This window comes from Triticum urartu, chromosome 1 (assembly GCF_003073215.2).
Source record: "Triticum urartu cultivar G1812 chromosome 1, Tu2.1, whole genome shotgun sequence".
NCBI classification, from domain to species: Eukaryota; Viridiplantae; Streptophyta; class Magnoliopsida; order Poales; family Poaceae; genus Triticum; species Triticum urartu.
The window spans coordinates 395,117,253-395,132,771 of record NC_053022.1 but is presented as its reverse complement, the minus strand read 5'-3'; positions in this window follow the sequence as shown (position 1 = coordinate 395,132,771).

Sequence of the window (15,519 nt, the reverse complement as noted above, 5' to 3'; positions counted from 1 at the left end):
GAGGGGTGTGGCATACCGCAAAACGGGACTCCATGGGATATTGTTCATCTCCACCGTCGACCCCCTCCAGCCTCCACGAGCTAGTGTTCATCCACCGTCGACCTCCTCCAGCCTCCACCTGCGACTGTTCATCCACAGGCTCCTATTCATCCAGCCTCCACCACGCGCTACTCCACCGGCTACTGTTCAACCAGCCCTCTCCACGGGCTCTTGTTCAACCACCCCTCCACGGGCTACTGTTCATCCTGCCGTCCACCATCTACTGTTCATCCTGCCCTCCACGGGGTGGTCCTGTTCATCCAGCCCTCCATGGGGTCCTATTTATCCAGCCCCAACCGGCTCGATTGATCGGGGTCCTGTTCATCCAGAGGCAACACCATGGGGTCCTAGTTATCCACCCCCACCGGGAACTGTTCATCCAACCCCCCTGCAATGCTCACTGTTCATCCAGAGGCAGCATCGATCGGCTTCAGTTAGCAGCAGTAGCGAAGGAATCGCTCGATCGGGTTCAGTTAACAGCCATCGATCGACCGCCCGGGTTCAGTAACGCGTAGCCTGTAGTGCAATCGCTCGGGTTCAGTTAGAGCCCAACGCCTCGCTCGGGTTCAGTTAGAGCCAATGCCTCGCACACACGCGCGTATGTGTACGAGAGAAACGCGCATCGCTCGGCCCCCGACCTCCTATCGTAACCGGGAACTCCCCGAAATTTTCCTCGCCCTCGCTTCTACCATGGTTTTTTCCGTCATGGACGGCCCAAAGAATGTCATGCAGTTGCGTCTCTGGCCCGCCCAGGATGAAAAGCCCATTTTCTGTCATGATTTTTTGTCATAGAAGTAGGAGCCCACCACATCTATGATGATACCGGGTTTTGTCACAATTATTGTCATAGAAGTGGCATATGTATGACAGAAAAAAAATTCGTTTGACCCAAAATGTCACGGATGTGTCTTTTTTGTAGTGTCGGCAGGAAGTCGATGATGGATTTCAGCGGTCAGGTATCTCACCGCCCGAAGCTTTGCAATGTCTTCCTCCGTAATAGAAGAAGCTACCCACCGGCCTTGACGGCTAGATCCGGACATGATTAGGGCTGGTGGCAACCGAAACCCGGGTGTTGGAACTCGGGGTAGCAGGGGTTGAGGAAGAGGCAAGTGTGGAAGAAAAAGACGGGTCTGTACCCCTATATAAAGGCTGCAAATATCAAACGTCTCCTCTCGGGCCTCAAAAACTTGCTTGTTTCCAAGGAGTTGTACCCAAGAGACGGTTGGGTTACCCACGTCCGGGTCGACAGGAATCCCTTAAAAAGGGAGGCACGATCTCCGCTTGGATAAGACGTGCCATAAGGCCACGTCCTGGGACGTGGGGCGATGGGCCGGCTAAAACGGTTCGCAAGTAGTGGCCGGGCAGGCGTGGTGTCATATTACCAAAAAGTGGTTTGTGGCTCGAACCCATGAAATATTATGTCCTCTGCGGTTGTGTATACAAGTCCGGATACAATCATCACGTCTAAAGATCAACTAGGAGTTCGGAAGGGGGAACCCGCCTTGCAATGCCGAAGACAATCTGCGCGCCAGACTCCTCGTTATTGAAGTCAGGTTCAGGGGCTACTGAGGGAGTCCTGGATTAAGGGGTCCTCGGGCGTCCGGCCAGTTATCCATGGGCCGGACTGATGGGTTGTGAAGACATGAAGACCGAAGACTGTACCTGTGTCCGGATTGGACTCTCCTTAGCGTGGAAGGCAAGCTTGGCGACCGGCTATGAAGATTCCTTCTTATGTAACCGACTCTATGTAAACCCTAGATCCCCCGGGTGTCTATATAAACCAGAGGGGTTAGTCCGAAAAGGAGATATACTCATTACCATAGTCATACGAGCTAGGATTTTAGGGTTTAGCCATTACGATCTCGTGGTAGATCAACTCTTGTAACACTCATATTCATCAAGATCAATCAAGAAGGACGTAGGGTATTACCTCCATAGAGAGGGCCCGAACCTGGATAAACATCGTGTCCCCCGTCTCCTATTACCATCGATCCTAGACGCACAGTTCGGGACCCCCTACCCGAGATTCGCCGGTTTTGACACCGACACCGGGTCCTCTCCCCAAATATTAGGTGTGAAGGGATCCCACAACGGCCAGTTCGAAGGGGGACAACTAGTACAAACTATCCTGACAAAAGATGGTCCTCGCCTGCCAAAGGCTCTGGTGATGACGCCGTCCTGGGCTCCACGGTGACCTCCATCCTGCCGTCCTGCTGGTCTTGGTCTTGTTGCATCGATATGTAAACATTTGCTTGACGCCTTGGGACACCACGCCTACGCTTGCCTCTATAGCACCAAAGAGGAAGCGATGACACTGCGCGCGCTGGCGCCCGCCTGGCCTTGGTTGTCATGGCTTGCGTCACAGGAACCTCGCGAGGTGTCCCTTGCCTTGATCGCTCCACCCCTCGCGAGCCATCCTGGTGAGGCCACCCCCAAGGAGGTCTTGCGTTGTTCGCCTCACGATGCTTGTCCCCTCGTGTGGGTCTTGAGTGTTTGCTAGTGAAGATGGGTCGTACAGGGCCGCTGGTGGAGCCACGCCGTGGGCCGCAGGCAGGCAAGTCTGGGAACCCCCATTCCCAGGACACCGACAGGGGCAATATCGGTGGACTGAATTGTAGAATGCTAGAATAAGAGGGGGATAGCTAGTCATGTCGAAGACTATGCTTATGGCAGCCTCCATCTTGAAGCAGTAGAAGAGAGTAGATGGTAAGTTAACCAAGTATCATCGCATAGCATAATCCTACCCAACGATCCTCTCCTCGTCACCCTGTGAGAGAGCGGTCATCGGGTTTCTGGCACTTGAAAGGGTGTGTTTTATTAAGTATCCAGTTCTAGTTGTCATAAGGTCAAGGTACAACTTCGGGTCGTCCTTTTACCAAGGGACACGGCTATTCGAATAGATAAACTTTCCTGCAGGGGTGCACCACATAACCCAACACGCTCGATCCCTCTGGTCGGGCACACTTTTCTGGGTCATGTCCGGCCTTGGAAGATCAACATGTCGCAACCCTACCTAGGCACAACAGAGAGGTTAGCACGCCGGTCTAAATCCTAAGGCACAGGGGTCTGGGCCCATCGCCCATTGCACACCTGCACGTTGCGAGGGCGGCCAGAAGCAGACCTAGCCTCCCTAATACAAGAGCAGGCATTCCAGTCCAATCCAGCGCACGCTGCTCTGTCGCTGACGTCAAGAAGGCTTCGGCTGATACCACGATGTCGAGTGCCCATAACTGTTCCTGCGTAGTTGGTTAGTGCGTATAGGCCAGCGGCCAGACTCAGATCAAATACCAAGATCTCGTTAAGCGTGTTAATTGATGTAACCGCGGACACCGACCAGGGCCAGACCCACCTCTCACCTAGGTGGTCTCAACCTGCCTTGTCACTCCACCACAAAGATCCACCCAGAGGGTCGTCGGGACAAATGTCTTTTTAGCCCCCAATCCATGAATCACTCGCTGGTACTCTACGAGCCGACCCGACTTTAGTCACCACATGTATCATATATAATATGTATGTAAGTATATACCCATGATCACCTCCCCAGTGATCACGGCCCGATAGTATAGCATGGTAGACAGACAAGAATGTAGGGCCATTGATGGAATACAAGCATCCTATACTAAGCATTTAGGATTGCAGGTAAAGGTAACAACAGTAGTAGCAAATACAAGCTATGCATCAGAATAGGATTAACGGAAAGGAATAACATGCTACACTACTCTAATGCAAGCAGTAGAGAGAAGAATAGGCGATATCTGGTGATCAAGGGGGGGCTTGCCTGGAAGCTCAGCCCAGAAGGAGGGGTTGTCAACACCGTAGTCGTATTGGGTAGCAGCGGCGTCGGTCTTGGTGTCTAACAAGAGAAGAGGGGAAGAAACAATAAATATAATGCAAACATAAGAATGACGATGCATGACATGACAATGCACGGTGCTAGGTGTGCCCTAACACGGTAGGAGGTGATACCGGCAAAGGGGGAAAACATCCGGGAAAGTATTCCCGGTGTTTTGCGTTTTTGGACAGATGAACCGGAGGGGGAAAGTTGCGTGTTTGCTATGCTAGAGATGTGTGGCGGACGAGCGGGCTACGTATCCAGACTCGTCTCATCGTTTTGAGCAACTTCCATGTAGAAAGTATTTTCATCCGAATTACGATTTATTTTATATGACTTTTCAAAGTTTTATAACATTTTTGGAATTTATTTTAATTCGAAAACAATGTTAAAATGCTACGGTACCCAGCTCTGTGTACACATAATGTACACAGAGGCTGACATGTGGGCTAGGGGGACCCAGTTGACCAGTCAAAATTTCACTGGTCAACATGGGGTGGGCCCCCTGTCATTGACTGATTAAACTAGTTAGGTAGTTAATTAGTTAACTAAGCAATATTAATTAAGTTAATTAATTGTATTTATTTATTTTTAATTTTTTATTCTTTTTGTTTTCACCCAGGGCGAAAAGGTGCGGGCGTGCGAGGGGATCATGCCGGGCGAATCGGTGGCGGGCGCCGGCGGCGAGGCCAGGGAAGGTGGGCACGACACAGGGAGCGGCGCGGCGAGGTTGAGTGGCGGCGAGGGCGCTAGCCACGGGGGCGGCAGAACACCAGCAGGATAGCGTGGTTGCCAGGCCGGGACGGAAGCATCAGCTCGCACTGGCGGCAGAGGACGGCGCGACGAGCGGAGGGGGTTGTGATACGTCTCCAGCGTATCTATAATTTTTTATTGTTCCATGCTATTATATTATCCATCTAAGATGTTTTATATGCATTTATATGCTATTTTATATGATTTTTGGGACTAACCTGTTAACCTAGAGCCCAGAGCCAGCTTCTGTTTTTTCCTAGTTTTTGAGTTCTACAGAAAAGGAATACCAAACGGGGTCCAATTGACGTGCCGATTTTTGATGATTTTTTATGGACCAAAATAAGCCCCCAAAGTAAAAGAGTTGGGCCAGAAGAGACCCGAGCCATCCACGAGGGTGGAGGGAGTGCCCTACCCCCCCAGGCTCACCCCCCTATCTCGTGGATAACTCGGAGACCCCCCCTGACGTGAGACCGACGCCAAAAATTTCTATAAATACAGAAACCCCCAAAAAGAAACCTAGATCGGGAGTTTCGCCGCCGCAAGCCTCTGTAGCCACCAAAAACCAATCGGGACCCTGTTCCGGCACCCTGCCAAAGGGGGGATCCATCACCAGTGGCCATCTTCATCATCCTGATGCTCTCCATGACGAGGAGGGAGTATTTCACCCTCTTGGCTGAGGGTATGTACCAGTAGCTATGTGTTTGATCTCTCTCTCTCTCTCTCGTGTTCTTGATACGGCACGATCTTGATGTATCGCGAGTTTTGCTATTATAGTTGGATCTTATGATGTTTCTCCCCCTCTACTCTCTTGTAATGGATTGAGTTTTCCCTTTGAAGTTATCTTATCGGATTGAGTGTTTAAGGATTTGAGAACACTTGATGTATGTCTTTGATACGTCTCCATCGTATCTACTTTTACAAACACGTTTTCCCTTGTTTTGGACTCTAACTTGCATGATTTGAATGGAACTAACCCGGACTGACGCTGTTTTCAGCAAAATTGCCATGGTGTTATTTTTGTGCAGAAATAAAAGTTCTCGGAATGACCTGAAAATCAACGGAGAATATTTTTGGAATATATAAAAAATACTGGTGAAAGAATCAAGGCCAGGGGCCCACACCCTGTCCACAAGGGTGGGGGCGCGCCTACCCCCCTGGGTGCGCCCCCTGCCTCGTGGGCCCCCTGGTGCTCCACCGACCTCAACTCCAACTCTATATGTTCACGTTCAGGGAGAAACAAAAATTAGAGAGAAGGATTCATCGCTTTTTATGATACGGAGCCGCCGCCAAGCCTTAATCTCTCTCGGGAGGGCTGATCTGGAGTCCGTTCGGGGCTCCAGAGAGGGGAATCCGTCACCATCGTCATCATCAACCTTCCTCCATCACCAATTTCATGATGCTCACCGCCGTGCGTGAGTAATTCCATCGTAGGCTTGCTAGACGGTGATGGGTTGGATGAGATTTATCATGTAATCGAGTTAGTTTTGTTAGGGTTTGATCCCTAGTATCCATTATGTTCTGAGATTGATGTTGCTATGACATGCTTAATGCTTGTCACTAGGGCCCGAGTGCCATGATGTCAGATCTGAACCTATTATGTTTTCATAAATATATGTGAGTTCTTGATCCTATCTTGCAAGTCTATAGTCACCTATTATGTGTTATGATCCGTTAACCCCAAAGTGACAATAATCGGGATACTTACCTGTGATGACCGTAGTTTAAGGAGTTCATGTATTCACTAAGTGCTAATGCTTTGGTCCGGTACTCTATTAAAAGGAGGCCTTAATATCCCTTAGTTTCCAATAGGACCCCGCTGCCACGGCAGGGTAGGACAAAAGATGTCATGCAAGTTCTTTTCCATAAGCATGTATGACTATATTCGGAATACATGCCTACCTTACATTGATGAACTGGAGCTAGTTCTGTGTCACCTATGTCATAACTATTGCATGAGGAATCGCATCTGACATAATTATCCATCACTGGTCCATTGCCTACGAGCTTTTCGTATATTGATATTTGCTTAGTTACTTTTCCGTTGCCACTGTTACAATCACTACAAAACCAAAACTGTTACTTTTGCCACCGTTACCGTTACTTTCATATTACTTTGCTACTAAATACTTTGCTGCAGATATTAAGTCTTTCATGTGCAGTTGAATTGACAACTCAACTGTTAATACTTGAGAATATTCTTTGGCTCCCCTTGTGTCGAATCAATATATTTGGGTTGAATACTCTACCCTCGAAAACTGTTGTGATCCCCTATACTTGCGGGTCATCAGTCTTGCATGTGATTATCTGTGGTGACAATGGGATATTCACGTGATCCACTTGATGTATGTTTCTGTGATCAACTTGCAAGTTCCGTGACCTTGTGAACTTATGCATAGGGGTTGGTACACGTTTTTGTCTTGACTCTCCGGCAGAAACTTTGGGGCACTCTTTGAAGTTCTTTGTGTTGGTTGAATGAATGAATATAAGATTGTGTGATGCATATCGTATAATCATACCCACGAATACTTGAGGTGACATTGGAGTATCTAGGTGACATTAGGGTTTTGGTTGTTTTGTGTCTTAAGGTGTTATTCTAGTACGAACTCTAGGATAGATCGAATGGAAAGAACAGTTTCGTGTTATTTTACTACGGACTCTTGAATAGATCGATCAGAAAGGATAACTTTGAGGTGGTTTCATACCCTGCAATAATCTCTTCGTTTGTTCTCCGCTATTAGTGACTTTGGAGTGACTCTTTGTTGCATGTTGAGGGATTGTTATATGATCCAATTATGTTATTATTGTTGAGAGAACTTACACTAGTGAAAGTATGAACCCTAGGCCTTGTTTCAATGCATTGCAATACCGTTTCGCTCACTTTTATCATTAGTTACCTTGCTGTTTTTATAATTTTAGATTACAAAAACCTATATCTACCATCAATATTGCACTTGTATCACCATCTCTTCGCCGAACTAGTGCACCTATACAATTTACCATTGTATTGGGTGTGTTGGGGACACAAGAGACTCTTTGCTATTTGGTTGCAGGATTGTTTGAGAGAGACCATCTTCATCCTACGGCTCCCACAAATTGATAAACCTTAGGTCACCCACTTGAGGGAAATTTGCTACTGTCCTACAAACCTCTGCACTTGGAGGCCTAACAATGTCTACAAGAAGAAGGTTTTGTAGTAGACATCAAGCTCTTTTCTGGCGCTGTTGCCGGGGAGGCGAGTGCTTGAAGGTATATCTTTAGATCTTCCAATCGAATCTTTTTGTTTCTTGTTTTATCACTAGTTTAGTCTATAAAAGAAAACTACAAAAGATGAAATTGAGGTTGCCTCATATGCTTCATCCTTTTAATATCTTTCGTGAAAATGATGGAAAGGAAAATTGTGCCAAAGTGTTAGAAGAAGAATGTATTAAAATGTTTGGCACTCAATCTTTGGATGATGAGCATGATTGCAATGTTTTTAGTATGAATTCTTTGAATACCCATGATGCTAATGATATGCAAAGCCACAAGCTTGGGGATGCTATGTTTATGAAGATGATATTTTTTGTCCCCCAAGTTTTGATGAGCAAATTTATTATGATGAAAGCATCCCTCCTATCTATGATGATTATCGTGATGGCACGTATGCTATAAAGAATAATGATATCCATGAAACTTGTCATCGTGATTTTAACTTTCAATTGGATTATGCCTCACATGATAGTTATTTTGTTGAGTTTGCTCCCACTACTATTCATGAGAAGAAATTTGCTTATGTGGAGAGTAATAAAAATTCTATGCTTGTAGCTCATGAAAAGAATGCTTTAATGTGATGGTTATATTGTTGAATTCATTCATGATGCTACTGAAAATTATTATGAGGGAGGAATATATGCTCACAGGAATTGCAATAATATCAAGTTTCCTCTCTATGTGCTTAAAATCTCGAAGTTATGCTTGTTTTGCTTTCCTATGCTAGTTGATTCTTGTTCCCATAAATTTTTTCCTCACAAAATCCCTATGCATAGTAATAGGGTTAGACTTAAATATGCTAGTCATATTCTTCATGATGCTCTCTTTATGTTTCAATTCTTATCTTTTATGTGAGCATCATTGAAATCGTCATGCCTAGCTAGAAATGCATTAAAGAAAAGCACTTGTTGGGAGACAACCCAACATTTATACCTATTGTTTTTGTGTGTTAACATGATTATGCTACTGTAGTAATCATGTTTTGTAGCTTTTGTTTTAATAAAGTGCCAAGTAAGACCTTTGGGATGTCTTACGGTGATAGTTGATTTGATCCTGCTGAAAAACAGAAACTTTTGCGCCCAGGAGATTAGTTTTCATTTTTAACAGAAGCACGATAAAATACTGATTCTTTTTTCACTAGATTAATAAACAAATTTCTTAGGTGTTCCTACTTTCTCAGGATTTTTGGAGTTACATAAGTATTTGAGAGTTACAGATTACTACAGACTGTCCTATTTTTTACAGATTCTGTTTTTCGATGCATAGTTTGCTTGTTTTCTAGTTTCTATGGCTTATATTGCTTAATATAAATTGTAGAAATGATAGGGTACAGTAGGATTCATGTGAGAAAAATTATGAATCTTGTCTTGATAGTACCTAAGTGGTGATTTATTTTCTTATATTAATGGAGCTTATGAGTTTTCTGTTGAGTTTTGTGTTGTGAAGTTTTCAAGTTTTGGGTAAAGATTCGATGGACTATGGAATAAGGAGTGGAAAGAGCCTAAGCTTGGGGATGCCCAAGGCACCGCAAGGTAATACTAAAGGACAACCAAGAGCCTAAGCTTGGGGATGCCCCGGATGGCATCCCCTCTTTCGTCTTCGTTCATCGGTAACTTTACTTGGAGCTACATTTTTATTCACCACATGATATGTGTTTTGCTTGGAGCATCAATTTATTTTATTAGGATTTGCTTGCTGTTATTTAGAGTAATGTTTTGCATCTTTTACTTCAATAAAAAGGTCAAGTATAGCCTTTACCATGCTTATTTTGCAAGTCCATATGTTGTTGTTTTAAAAACAGAAAGTTTGCTGTTATGTTCTGAATATTTGTGAATAGTCAGAACATGATAAAATCTTGAAATTTCACACCATCAGTAACAACAAATTATCTATAGTGTGGTAAGTTTTCATAATTTTTGGAGTTAGGGAAGTATGATTCCTCTTGCATTCTTTACAGACTGTTCTGTTTAGATAGATTGATGTTATGTTTGCATTGTTTGCATATGGTTTCTTGTTTAATGTTTCTATTTGAGGATAGGAGTATTAGATATGCAGAGGCATTTAGTATGCAATGTCAAATTATAATTTTAGTGATTTTCTACAGTAGAGAATGATAAGGTTTTGCATGGATTAATACTAACTTATCTCACGAGTTCTTGTTGACTTTTGTGTGGATGAAGTTTTTAAGATTTAGGGAAACTGTGATATGAAAGGAATTAAGGAGACACAAAAGATCAAGCTTGGGGATGCCCAAGGCATCCCAAGTTAATATTTCAAGAAGTATCAAGCGTCTAAGCTTGGGGATGCCCCGGTAGGCATCCCATCTTTCTTCTTCAACAACTATCGGTCAGTTTTGGTTGAGCCTAAGTTTTTGCTTCTTCACATGACATGTGCTATCCTTGCAATGTCATTTTATTTTGTTTTGCTTGCTGTTTGAATAAGGTACTTAATATTTGAATTTGTTTATGAGAAGTAGTCTTCACATAGTTACATAATTATTCGACTACTCATTGATCTTCACTTATATCTTTCGGAGTAGTTTGTCGTTTGCTCTAGTGCTTCACTTATATCTTTTAGAGCATGGTGGTGGTTTTATTTTGAAGAAATTGATGAACTCTCATGCTTCACTTATATTATTTTGAGAGTCTTAAATAGCATGGTAATTTTCTTAGGTTATGAATTTAGTCCAAATATTATAGGCACCCAAGAGGGATATAATAAAAACTTTCATATAAAGTGCATTGAATACTATGAGAAGTTTGATTCTTTATGATTGTTTTGAGATATGAAGATGGTGATATTAGAGTCATGCTAGTGGAGTAGTTGTGAATTTGAGAGATACTAGTGTTAAAGTTTGTGATTCTCGTAGCATGCACGTATGGTGAACCGTTATGTGACGAAGTTGGAGCATGAGATATTTTTTTAATTGTCTTCCTTATGAGTGGCGGTAGGGGACGAGCGATGGTCTTTTCCTACCAATCTATCCCCCTAGGAGCATGCGCGTAGTACTTTGTTTCGATAGCTAATAGACTTTTGCAATAAGTATGTGAGTTCTTTATGACTAATGTTGAGTCCATGGATTATACGCACTCTCATCCTTCCACCACTGCTAGCCTCTCTAGTACCACGCAAATTTCGCCAGTACCATAAACCCACCATATACCTTCCTCAAAACAGCCACCATTCCTACCTATTATGGCATTTCCATAGCCATTCCGAGATATAATGCCATGCAACTTTCCACTGGTTCATTTGTTATGACACGCTTCATCATTGTCATATTGCTTTGCATGATCATGTAGTTGACATTGTATTTGTGGCAACGCCACCGATCGTAATTGTTTCATACATGTCACTCTTGATTCATTGCACATCCCGGTACACCGCTAGAGGCATTCATATAGAGTCATATTTCGTTCTAAGTATCGAGTTGTAATTCTTGAGTTGTAAGTAAATAAAAGTGTGATGATCTTCATTATTAGAGCATTGTCCCATGTGAGGAAAAAAGAGAAAGGCCAAAAAAGAGAAGGCCCAAAAAACAAAAAAAATGAGAGAAAAAGAGAGAAGGGGCAATGCTACTATCCTTTTACCACACTTGTGCTTCAAAGTAGCACCATGATCTTCATGATAGAGAGTATCCTATGTTTTCACTTTCATATACTAGTTGGAATTTTTCATTATAGAACTTGGCTTGTATATTCCAACGATGGGCTTCCTCAAATTCCCTAGGTCTTCTTGAGCAAACAAGTTGGATGCGCACCCACTTAGTTTCTTTTTGAGCTCTTATAAACTTATAGCTCTAGTGCATCCTTTGCATGGCAATCCCTACTCACTCACATTGATATCTATTGATGGGCATCTCCATAGCCCATTAATACGCCTAGTTGATGTGAGCCATCTTCCTCCGTTTGTCTTCTCCACAACCACCTTCTATTCCACCTATAGTGCTATGTCCATGGCTCACGCTCATGTATTGTGTGAAAGTTGAAAAGGTTTGAGAACATCAAAAGTATGAAACAATTGCTTGGCTTGTCATCGGGGTTGTCATGATTTGAATATTTTGTGTGATGAAGATGGAGCATAGCCAGACTATATGATTTTGTAGGGATGAACTTTCTTTTGCCATATTATTTTGAGAAGACATGATTACTTTGTTAGTATGCTTGAAGTATTATTATTTTTATGCCAATTTTAAACTTTTGTCTTGAATCTTTCGGATCTGAACACTCATGCCACAATAAATAAAATTGTATTGATAATTATGTTACGTAGCATTCCACATCAAAAATTCCGTTTTTATCATTTACCTACTCGAGGATGAGCAAGAATTAAGCTTGGGGATGCTTGATACATCTCCAACGTATCTATAATTTTTGTTTGTTCCATGCTATTATATTATCCATCTAGGATGTTTTATATGCATTTATATGATTTTTGTGACTAACCTATTAACCTAGAGCCCAGTGCCAGTTTCTGTTTTTCCTTGTTTTTGAGTTCACAGAAAAGGAATACCAAACGGGGTCCATTTGACGTGCCAATTTTTGATGATTTTTTATGGACCAAAAGAAGCCCCCGAAGTAAAAGAGTTGGGCCAGAAGAGTCCCGAGCCATCCATGAGGGTGGAGGGCGCGCCCTACCCCCCTGGGCTCGCCCCCGTATCTCGTGGATAAGTTAGAGACCCTCGTGACGTGAGACTAACGCCAAAAATTCCTATAAATACAGAAACCCCCGAGAAGAAACATAGATCGAGAGCTCCGCCGCGCAAGCCTCTGTAGCCACCAAAAACCAATCAGGGCCCTGTTCCGGCACCCTGCCGGAGGGGGGATCCATCACAGGTGGCCATCTTCATCATCTCGGCGCTCTCCATGACGAGGAGGGAGTAGTTCACCCTCGGGGTTAAGGGTATGTACCAGTAGCTATGTGTTTGATCTCTCTCTCTCTCGTGTTCTTGATACATCACGATCTTGATGTATCGCGAGCTTTGCTATTATAGTTGGTCTTATGATGTTTCTTCCCCTCTACTCCCTTGTAATGGATTGATTTTTCCCTTTGAAGTTATCTTATCGGATTGAGTCTTTAAGGATTTGAGAACACTTGATGTATGTCTTGCATGTGCTTATCTGTGGTGACAATGGGATATTAATGTGATCCACTTGATGTATGTTTTGGTGATCAACTTGTGAGTTTCGTGACCTTGTGAACTTATGCATAGGGGTTGGCACACTTTTTCGTCTTGACGCTCCGGTAGAAACTTTGGGGCACTCTTTGAAGTTCTTTGTGTTGGTTGAATAGATGAATCTGAGATTGTGTGATGCATATCGTATAATCATACCCACGGATACTTGAGGTGACATTGGAGTATCTAGGTGACATTAGGGTTTTGGTTGATTTGTGTCTTAATGTGTTATTCTAGTACAAACTCTAGGATAGATCGAACGGAAAGAATGGCTTCGTGTTATTTTACTACGGACTCTTGAATAGATCGATCAGAAAGGATAACTTTGAGGTGGTTTCGTACGCTACAATAATCTCTTCGTTTGTTCTCCACTATTAGTGACTTTGGAGTGACTCTTTGTTGCATGTTGAGGGATTGTTATATGATCCAATTATGTTATTATTGTTGAGAGAACTTGCACTAGTGAAAGTATGAACCCTAGGCCTTGTTTCAACGCATTGCAATATTGTTTTCGCTCACTTTTATCATTAGTTACCTTGCTGTTTTTATAATTTGAGATTACAAAAACCTATATCTACCATCCATATTGCATGTGTATCACCATCTCTTCGCCGAACTAGTGCACCTATACAATTTACTATTGTATTGGGTGTGTTGGGGACACAAGAGACTCTTTGCTATTTGGTTGCAGGGTTGTTTCAGAGAGACCATCTTCATCCTACACCTCCCACGGATTGATAAACCTTAGGTCATCCACTTGAGGGAAATTTGCTACTGTCCTACAAACCTCTGCACTTGGAGGCCCAACAACGTCTACAAGAAGAAGGTTGTGTAGTAGACATCAAGCTGCGGCGGCGGAGCGGGCGAGCCACGGGCACGGGGGGAGCGGGGCAGAAGCATTAGCCGCGCAGCAGTAGCAAGCACGGGAGCAGGCGGGCGGGAGCCATGGGGAAGCAGCACCCGCGTGGCAGTGGTGGCGCAAGCAGAGGGCAGGGTGGCAACGGCAGTGGCGGGCGTGCGCGGAGACGAAGCGGGTCGCGGGCGAGCTGCAGAGTGCGACGCGGGGCGCGGTGAGGCCGGACGGGCATGAGGGGTGGCTGCGGAGGTGGCCGAGCGCAGGCGAGCATGTACGGGAGTGTTGGGGCACGCGCAGGTGCAACCTCGTACCGTAGAGCTCACAGACTAGGCAGACATGTCCTGGCCGAGCTCAACTTGAGCTCGCGGCCATAGTGGTCGTCGGCGAAGACGGGATCCGGGCTACGGCTTGAATCAACAGGGAGGAAGAGGTAGGATGGGGCAGTTGCTCACATTGAGCTGGATGGCAAGGTCGAGGGTGTCGGGGTGGTCCAGAGGCGGCGGCAATGACGATGAACGGCACCGGCCGAGGTGATGGAGATACGACCGGGGCGACGACTGCAAGGCGGTTCCGCTCGATTCGTGCTATGTCGATGAAGAAGGCGACGATGCGCGGCTCCTGGTCATGGTGTGGCGACGAGGGATGGCCGGTGGTCACGGGATCGACAGCGGGTATGGGGGCGGCGGTTCGGTCTTGTATCAATTCGAGAAGGGCGAGCTAGGGTTCGTCCAGCCCATCAAGGAGGGTCTTATATGTCTCGGGCACCGAGGGATGAACAACACAAGGAGATTGGGCGCGTGGACGGTACACGCGCGTGCCTGGCACCATGGCCTCGGTCTCCACTGCCTAGAACTACAGGAAAGGTTGGCTCGGCTGGGGTGGGCTGCACTCTAGCTACTAGGGGCCCAGTCCAACAGTAAGTCTTAGTCTTACCTATTTATTCTTTTCTATAATTTCAATAGTTACTGTTTTCCATTTAACTGGAGCACCAAATGACTTCTGTAAGATGTGGAGATGGCCACATAATTAGTATCGCAATTTAATCCTCTACCACTAAAAGTTTTGCACTTAACTAAAATAGTTTGCATTTTTTATAATTTATAAAAGGAATTTAATTTATTGTTAAAACCACTATTGTAATTATTCTAGTGCATTTAAACCTTTTATAAAAGTGTGGTTTCTCCAGCATAATTACCTATGCATTATTTGGCACCACCCGAACATTTTAGTTTGAATATTCGAAAACTTTTATTGCTTGTCTTGATTTTGGATTTGAATTCTGACTCGGTTTTGAATCAGAGTGAGTTTAGCAACAGTAACAGTGGTGACATGGCATCATTAGCAGGGGGTTACTTTAGCTTAACTATCAGGGCGTCACAACTCTCCTCCACTACAAGAAATCTCGCCCGAGATTTAAGAGGCGTAAGGTGGGGAGGTTCTGGTTACGAAATTCCTACGATTCTTCTCGGTCTTGGTTGCTCTTCTCGAAGAGGTCGATCCATTATGTTAATGCCTTCATTTCTCTGCTTCGGGTCATCATGATGAAGTCGTCACACTTTCTTCAGGATCTCCATCGTATTTAGGGAAATTCATGTGGAAAAACTCGGGAAGGAC